This window comes from Drosophila novamexicana, unplaced genomic scaffold, assembly GCF_003285875.2.
Source record: "Drosophila novamexicana strain 15010-1031.04,08,12 unplaced genomic scaffold, DnovRS2.1 tig00001353-arrow-arrow-pilon, whole genome shotgun sequence".
Taxonomy (NCBI): Eukaryota; Metazoa; Arthropoda; class Insecta; order Diptera; family Drosophilidae; genus Drosophila; species Drosophila novamexicana.
Genome location: NW_020824851.1, coordinates 798495 through 807288, shown reverse-complemented (window position 1 = coordinate 807288; position 8794 = coordinate 798495). Strand labels below are relative to the sequence as shown.

The 8794-nt window shown below is 38.7% G+C and overlaps 1 long non-coding RNA gene across 1 annotated transcript; it reads right to left on the bottom strand.

Annotated features, from left to right (window-relative positions):
* Positions 1 to 4324: 4324 nt before the first annotated feature.
* LOC115767232 lies at positions 4325 to 5457 on the bottom strand. Its single transcript, XR_004018366.1, has 2 exons — positions 5242 to 5457; positions 4325 to 4695 (listed from the first exon to the last, which is right to left on the bottom strand). It is a non-coding gene; the product is annotated as an uncharacterized LOC115767232 (long non-coding RNA).
* Positions 5458 to 8794: the final 3337 nt, after the last annotated feature.

Sequence of the window (8794 nt, the reverse complement as noted above, 5' to 3'; positions counted from 1 at the left end):
CTCACACCGCACCCCACCCCTGCGACGCACGCAATCGCAACCATTCACCAAGCCAAGCTAATTCGTGCGGCATGCAACATGCTCGCTGCAGCAATTAAAGCACTGCCGCGGCTTATGCAATGCCTCAATCGCGGATTTACAGAGATATGTATATGTATGTATATATGCGATATATGTATATGCATGTATGTGTAAATACACTCAGGTGTTTCGTTTAAGCGAGTTGCCTCAAGCCACACAGAAACTAAAGTGTTTAAGTACTTAATTACAATTTAACTAATTATTAAATATCTTCTGCTTCTTTTTTGGCGAGCGATTGCTTGATTGCCCTGCTTATTTATGTCTACAGTTTGCGTTTCATAACGAATTTAGCTTTGGATCTAACGATGTTGCTTTATTAGTTAGTAATACTATAAGTATAGGATGTTGCTATAAATTGACTTAACCTTAAACGACCATCAGTTAATATTTTACTCGAGCTTGATTCGAGCTAGCATTCTTCTTCGTCATTTGCCATATTAATACACCAGCCTGGGATTCGAACTAGCATCCTTCTTTGTCAGTTGCCATACTTATGCTGTATATATACGCTAGCCTGGGTTCGAACCAGCATCCTTCTTTGCCAGTTGCCCAAATGAGTGACTCAGACAGCTTATTTACCCTTTACTGTGGCTCTCTTGCTTCTTTTTAATTTTTAATTTACTCAAAAAGATGCATACTGATTAACTATCCAGTAATACCCATTTTTCGAGCTGGTGTGTAAGCTTATAAAATCGAAGTGGAAAACATATTTTTAACTAACATCAAATCGATAAAATGGCAACTCACAGATTCCCGCTGACGGCCTCTCTCACTCGTTCTATCGTTGCGATTTCAAAATAAATAGAAATAAGTAACCTATTTTTTGGAAAGGAAACGAAGAAATTCATCGCTTGCAGGCGCACGCCTATATGGTTATTACGAAATCATCGCAGCCAGCCATTCGCAAGTCTATTCAACTGACCCACTATTCAAAATAGTGTCTTCGGCTCTGCCGCATCCGTAACAATAATATCATCAATTACTTAACACATTTTGTAATGCTAGAGCATCCAAAAGATGACAGCGAATAAATCGAGGAATGGGGAATGACAGATGAAGAGCGGCCAAGGCAATAAGCGCAACTAAACAGTCAAGAAAGAAAGACTTGTGGGTCTGTGTAACTGTCATAATTAAAGTAATTTGGTAGAAAATTTTTAGCCAATTAACCAAAAAGACGCAGAAAATGCGAGGCGAGAGTTGAGCGCAGGGAAAAAAAATAAATAAATTTAACTGCCTCCCAGACAAAACACAGAAAACGGACAGACAACAAATGCTGCTTAGTTTAATACTTTAAAAAGCCATAATAATAGCAACAACAACAACTTGGGGGCTTATGGAGACGATGACGTCGGCAAAAAAATAAATTTAAAATTGAAATACAAGAATAACAAGTCGAATCTTATAGTTAAGCTGGGACAAAGAGCTATCGTAGTTGTAAAATACCCCAACTTATAGACTGTTGAGTTTCCCAATCCAAACGTAAATTAGTTGAGATTTGCTTAGAAGATTTTTTAGAAGCATAATACGGCATAATACAATATGCCTAACTCTTCAGTCAGGAATGTGCAAAAATCGTATATTAAGTTATTTCAAAAAAACAAATATTTGTAATTCCGATAAAAAAAAATGCGCAAAGCTCTTAAATATATTTGTACTATAACAAGTGGCAAAATTTAAAAGAATACATAATAAATAATATTTGAGGACATTCATAATTTGATTTATTTTTTTTATAGATACATAGATAATAGGATATTTAACATTTTGACCAAAATGTAAAATTTCTTTTACGTTTAAATATACTTTTTTTGAACGCTTTTCTCCTTTGCAAGACTCCTTTTATTATTCTTATTAAAATTATCATTATTATTATAATTACTATTACTATTACTATTACTATTATTATTATTATTATTATTATTATTATTATTATTATTATTATTATTATTATTATTATTATTATTATTATTATTATTATTATTATTATTATTATTATATTATTATTATTATTATTATTATTATTATTATTATTATTATTATTATTATTCTCATTATCATTATTATTATTATTATTATTATTATTATTATTATTATTATTATTTTTATTATTATTTATGTTTACAGTACTTTTTACACTTAAGATATATGCATATAACAGACTGAGTTAGACTGACTTAATGTAAGCCTTAATCGGGCTTAAAAGCGATTTCCTTGACCCCCAAAAATTAGTAGAAAACATTTTAAATTTCTTTGCGCCCTCTTGAGAGGCGTGTTCCATTACAGATGTTCGATAATTCTATATCAGAGTATGACTTCAGTTTTTCGAGACATTGCGGCGACTTTTGTTGTTCCGATGTGTGGTTGTTGTTTTTGTTGTTGTTGTACTCCTTTTTCAACTTCGTTTACCATCATCTTCACTTCTTCTCCTTTAGCTTCTTCTTCTTCATCTTCTGTTTCATCCTTGACTCTGACCGCAAAGTTTTGACGCTTAATCAGCAAAACCAGCAAAGCGTTAATAATGCCACGCCTTTGTCTGGCGGTCAGTCAATTGCCATTGCCGCCGCGGTGCTAGTCAAATGTCACAAGAAATTTGTCAAAATGTGCAGATTGAAAGCGCAACGAGAAGCGTTATGAGGGGGCAAAGAAGCACACATACAGATACTCTATAGGCAGGGTTGGTTCAATTCGAATACTCTGCCATAACTAACCATAATGGGTTAATTATCAAGTCGTAGTGAGAACTATACGAACTCGGGCATCTTCGATGGCTGGGATTGCTGCTCTGGCTGTGCCCAGCCAGCGAGGCATTCCCAAGGAATTCCATTCTATTCCATCTGTCAAGCACATTTCATATTTTCAATAGAGCAGCATTACCAAAAATTTGTACCTTGTTTCTCTCAATCGAAACAGACGCAAAGATAACACATTGATACACGGTAAGGTTTCATTCAGTCATGCGTCCATTCATCTATTCATTGATTGAGACAAACGAGTCACAAACTGCAATCTCATTGTTTTTGTTGACCCACAGTTTTGTCACACAGCTGACCTAGGAATGGATCCGGCCTAAAGGCCCGAGGCTATGCGGCCACTTGGCTACTGTGGTCCCCCATGCACAGCCCCAGCTCCATCTCCAGCCGCAGCCCCATCTCCTCCAGCCATAAAGCAGCAGCTCTTTCGAATGCTACGCTCAAATTACAAATTATAATCGCAGCCACACAGCCACAGGCAAAGGCAAAAGAGACGTGCTATAAAAATCAGAGATACAGCAACAGAAACTCACCACGGTCGCAGTCGGTAGAACCGGTAGACCAAAGAAGTAAGAGGGAGGGCTAGGGGAACTCGAAACCAGACGGCAGGCAAATCGAAAGACAACAACTCTGCGCACGCATGTCACTTAACCCGGGCTTTGACGCTGTGGTTGGGGCCAGGCCCTTGGGCTGAGGCCTGTGTGTTGGTGGTGGTGCTGCAGCCCTGAGCGCTGCTCGCGGTGGTTGCCGACGTCGTCGTCGTCGTCGTCTTTGTCTGCTAAGCTGCCTCGTTTAAACTCCGCCTTTTATTTTCTAATTGATTTAAAGTGTGTTAACTTCCGCTGTCGATAATTTTGGTCCAGCCAGCGTGAGAGCAGCGCCGCCACGCCTGCTTGCTCGCTTGCACTCACTCTCTCTGCCGCCTAGTCGGCTGACAGACGAGCCGTCTCGCTCTGACGCACGCATCAATCGCTAGCTGAACTTTCGCACCAATAAGCAGCAGCGACGGCGATGTTGACGAGTGCCAAAAAAAAAGCACATAAGCAGCGCGCAAGTAAACAAATAAAAAAAAAACAACAACAACAACTGCCTTTTTACAGCAAATTGTTAATTAATCTTTATGGCGACCGCGCTCCCCGCTGACCAACCAACGCTGTCTCTTTTCCTCGCTCACACTTTGAGTCCGCGTCTCGCTCTGTGCGCGTGTGTATGTGTGTGTGTGTGTGTGCATGTGTGTCTCTCTGTTTCGCTCTGCTTGCCAGCAGCGCGTGGGTGTGCAAAGGAATTCGCTCGGCGTCGGCACAGTGGGTGGTTGGTTGTTGGTGGTGGTGCCGGTGCCGGTGCCGGTGCTAGGGAGGGGGTCTGCTTGCCATTACAATTTTGACACCTCACGCGTCTGGCTGTAACGTTGGCGTCGCTGCGCTGCTTGGCTCTGCTCTGCTCTGCTTTGCCTGCTACGCTTGCAGGATGTTAAGTAAAAAGCATTTTAAAAGTTATTTTATGGCATTTAATGCAGTTTTGGATACAGAAAAACTGTGCGTTTAGATACTTTGACTTGAAGTTTGCGCCAACACAAACACACACACACACACACACACACACACACACACGCCGTGACAGAGATGGAGCACTTGACCTGTCTCTTTCTCTCGCTCTAGTAAGTGTGAGTGAGGACTCAGCAGCTTTCTTGCTCGTCCATGTGCTCGTGTGCGTTCGTGTGGGTGTGTGAAAATGGCGTACGTAACGGAAACGCTTTTATACAATTAGATGGGAGTACGTGGCAAGGATTAAGCATCATTGCCAGCCAGAAGATGCGAACGTGCAACGAGCGCACTAAAGCAGCTGCCAACTGAATGAGTTGATACTGCAAAAAACAAAATACTGTTTGTTAATAAGAAAGGTATTTAACAACTGATTCGAAAAGCATTTGAAAGAACCCGAAGAAGTCAAGTTGTCCTCAGCAAGCGTTAGATTTTGCTCTCTTAGTGTTACCAAATAGTTAATATGCGCTCATGTGGTGGTTCCTATACTCTTTCTAGTTCATACATATGTCTTGAGTATCAGAAACAACATGTTAAAAAACAGATATGATTGAAACGACAGATGGTTAAGATATATAAAATCTTTTTTTTTTTTTTGACAAATTAAGTTACACAATTTTTTAAATGTATTTATATAAATATTATTTGAATGACATGCGTTTACTTTTGGTTACTTTGTATATCTAATATCTATACTGATCAAAAAGGCACTGACTAATTACTAAGACACCGATTCTGATCAATAGAAAAATGTATTATTTAAAGCTAACTTAAATACTAAATACTTCTGTTAAAAAACACCTTTATTAGCTTGTATGTCAATCAAAAAGTGAGACTAAAATGTTTATTCTACATTGTCGAACACTTACAACTAATGCCCAAAGTAACACCCCATTATATTCCAAATTGGTCGATTTTTTGCTTAGTTTAGCACTTGCTCTATGCTAAAACTAACGAAAATATAATTACAATAGATGACACTTGCAACAAAGTAGAAAGGAAAACAATTTCTGCTTGCAATTATTTAAACTTTTTTTAATGAAGCTCATAATTGTTATTATTGTATAGCTGCTCAACTGGGTTAGCTGACAAGTGTTTCGTGTGGACTGTGTGAATAATGACAAAAAAATCGATAGCTAAAACAAACATACACAGGGCCCATATAAAAATTGCTTACTAAATCAACAAACAAGCGATGTCCATGCAATGGCCATGCAAAATGACCCATTACCATTAATTAGTTGCGTTTAAAACAGCAACAGCAACAACTGCAACAACTGCAACTAAAACTAATGAAATATCCGCAGCCGATAAAACGATAAACAAACAACAGCAACGACAACAGCAAAGTTTTTGCGGCAGTGACAATTTAAGTGCAATTAATATTTTTTTTAAATTCATTCTTGTTGTTATTTTGTTGGGGTTTTTTTTTCAGTTTTTGTGGCCTGCCTGCAACATGCAACAAACTAGGCGTTGGGCGTGGCAGCCTTGGCAATTTTGTTTGACGACATTTGTTGTTGTGTGTTGCCAAATTGTTTATTTATTGTTTTTGTTTGTGTTTTTGTGTGCCCAGTTGCAATTCGAGCAGCTCAACGAGCCGCATGCCGCAGCTTTGACTTTTAGTTAGCTGGGAAGGCTGCCCCCCAGTTGTCCCGACACTCGCCCTCTCACTGCCCGCTTGCCAAATAAATATTATGGCGCTATTATTAAATACAATTTGCTGTCACGCCATGCCGCACACGTAATGTTGATTATATTTTAATTAATTTCTATACGTTAATGCTTTAATAATTTAATTTTCGTTGTATTTAATTTTGCACCAAATTAAATCGCTTAAATCTCAAGAAATCTCAAGAGATACCAAAAAAAAATGCCCTAAAATGATTCGAACTGCTTTTAATCCGCTAAAAAAGTTCGTTGGTAACTCAAATCACATTTTTTCTAAAATTTCTAACAGTTGGCTAGAAATTCAACTTGTCATGTGGACTGCAGGGTATTCAGGAACTGCTTAGTCTTCATGCCAATCAGCTGAAGTACGGTAAATATTAGTTAAGCACTAGACTACATAATTGAAAACGGAAATATGTTGGTCAACAATTCACTTGGCCGCTGAAGTGGCCTAGAAAAGTGCCGAAAATCGAGAAAATAAAACGAAACCCAAAACCAAAACAAAGCGCTGACTCGAGGGTCTCCATGCGGGCGCGCTATTACGTGTAAGTGTAATTAAACGAGTCAGCGATACATGATTTTAACGCCTGTCGCGTAGCCACAAAAAAAAAAGAGAGAAAGGACGACAGGACGAGCGGACGAGCGGACTCGAAAACACAGAAACACCTGAACCAAAAACAAAACAGAAACAGAAAAATAAACAACAGCAAAAGGGCCGCGTCGCTGACCGGTAACAGGTTCACATTACCCTGGTCCGCTCATTGCGCTAAGCGGCTTTTAAGGGCTCAGGCTGAGACTAGGACTCCGACTCCGGCTCGGACGCTGACACCGACACGGACACGTTTGTGTTTATCTAGTTCGAGGACAATGACGCCACAGAAAACGCTTCGTGCACAACATGTGCAGCTCTCTCTGTATGTGTGTGTGTGTAGATCCTGTTGTGTCATGTCCTTGCCAGTTTTGTTTTCATTGCGGCGCACATAAGCTACCAATTTTATGTGTCATTAAAATTGGACGCAGCCAGAACACCCGCTCGCTGCTGCACATAATTAAATTACACCTGTCCCTGAACCCCGTCAGCTCTAAGCCCCGCTCCATCAATGCCGCTGAGACTGGTCCTAGACCTGGTCCTGCGTGCCTTGGCACAGCGCACAGTAGCAATGGTTAAAAGTTCATTAACGCGCTTGCGCGCCAGCCAAAGCGCCTACCGGAAATGGTCGCTGGTCTCTTTTTCTCTGGTCTAGTTCGTATCTGACCCCGCTCTCCCTGCTCTCCCAAGTATGTTGCTGCATATCAGATAATAATTAGCCAAAGCAACAACAACAATAACACCAACAACTAAAAGAGTTTACAGTAGCCGCGTTGCATGGCCCAAAGGCGCCCCATAGCGTCCGCTGTTTTCATTGATGCAACATGAAAACCCTGAGCTCTGAGCCAAGGGCCCTGCTAGAACAGTAGAACGGGTTGAATGAATGAACGGCTTAATGAGCCGCACAAATGCCCTACACACGGCCTATTAACACCGACCCGCATTTGTTGGGCAGTTCAAGGAGTTAAACCAAGGGCAACAGCCACCAAAACTGAGTCAATGTGCTGCACAGTGTAAGATATGCACCAAACAATACCGTGCATTATGCATACCCTACCTCTAACTAGCAGCTAGTTAAGTAACAGATCGATTAACTATCGCATACAATGATGGTGTTTTTAATATATGGTTATGTATACTCTATTTCTGACTAGCAGTTGTTGAGTTACAGAATGATTAACATTCCTGTAAGATGATGGATTCAATTAATATTTCTTAGCGTTGCGGTGTTTCTCAACACACACACAGTTATAACATACATCATGTACAACATGTCAATCAATAATTCAATTAGTTTTTTTCATTTGTTTAAAAATAAATGTTTTTATGATTTTACAAAACTTGCATCGGACTAATATATCATTTATATCTATATCATATAGATATAAAGCTATAAGAAAAATAATCGCTTGAATATATTTTTAGTTATAATCCGAAAAATATGATAGCCGATTCTCCAATAGCTCATTTGTGTTTTTGTATTATTATTTGAAAATGACCAAATAATATTATTTGTTTTGATTATAAATGGAATTTTATTTATTTCTAAATTCCGAAATGCTTTTAATGCAAAACTAATTCTTTGTGAATATAGTTTTATGTTTAAGGACATCACAGAAGATTGCAAGACTTTGACTATATACGAAATTTAATATAATAATGTCTTTCTCCCGAAATATTATATGGATTATTTTCCGAAGCGTTTCATTAAGAATACAGTAATAATTATATTTATAGCGCTTTATACAATCATTAATTCCCTATTATTCGACTACAGTATTCGAGGGGCGAATTCTGTATTCTTTTAAAGAGTTAACAGAAAATCTATTAGAATACTTTGATTCAAAGCATTAAAGCTGAAGAAATTAGACTTGGAGGCACCAACTTTGTTTTTTCCTCATTTATTTATTAATTATTTTTGTTTTTCTTTATTTTTTTTGGCCAACATCCGCTTAAGCAAAGTGTAGGGGAAATACGTTACGCTTAAAATTGATATGGCTTCATTCGATTCGATTTGATTTCGTTTTATGGCCCGAGCTGGATGTGGCTTTCAATTTAAAACCAATCTTGAGCCCGAGACCTAAACGCCGATCATTAAAGGATCATTAGTGCTCATAATCTGATTATAATGCGCTCAGTTTGACTCTGTTTTAGCTCGTTTCGTT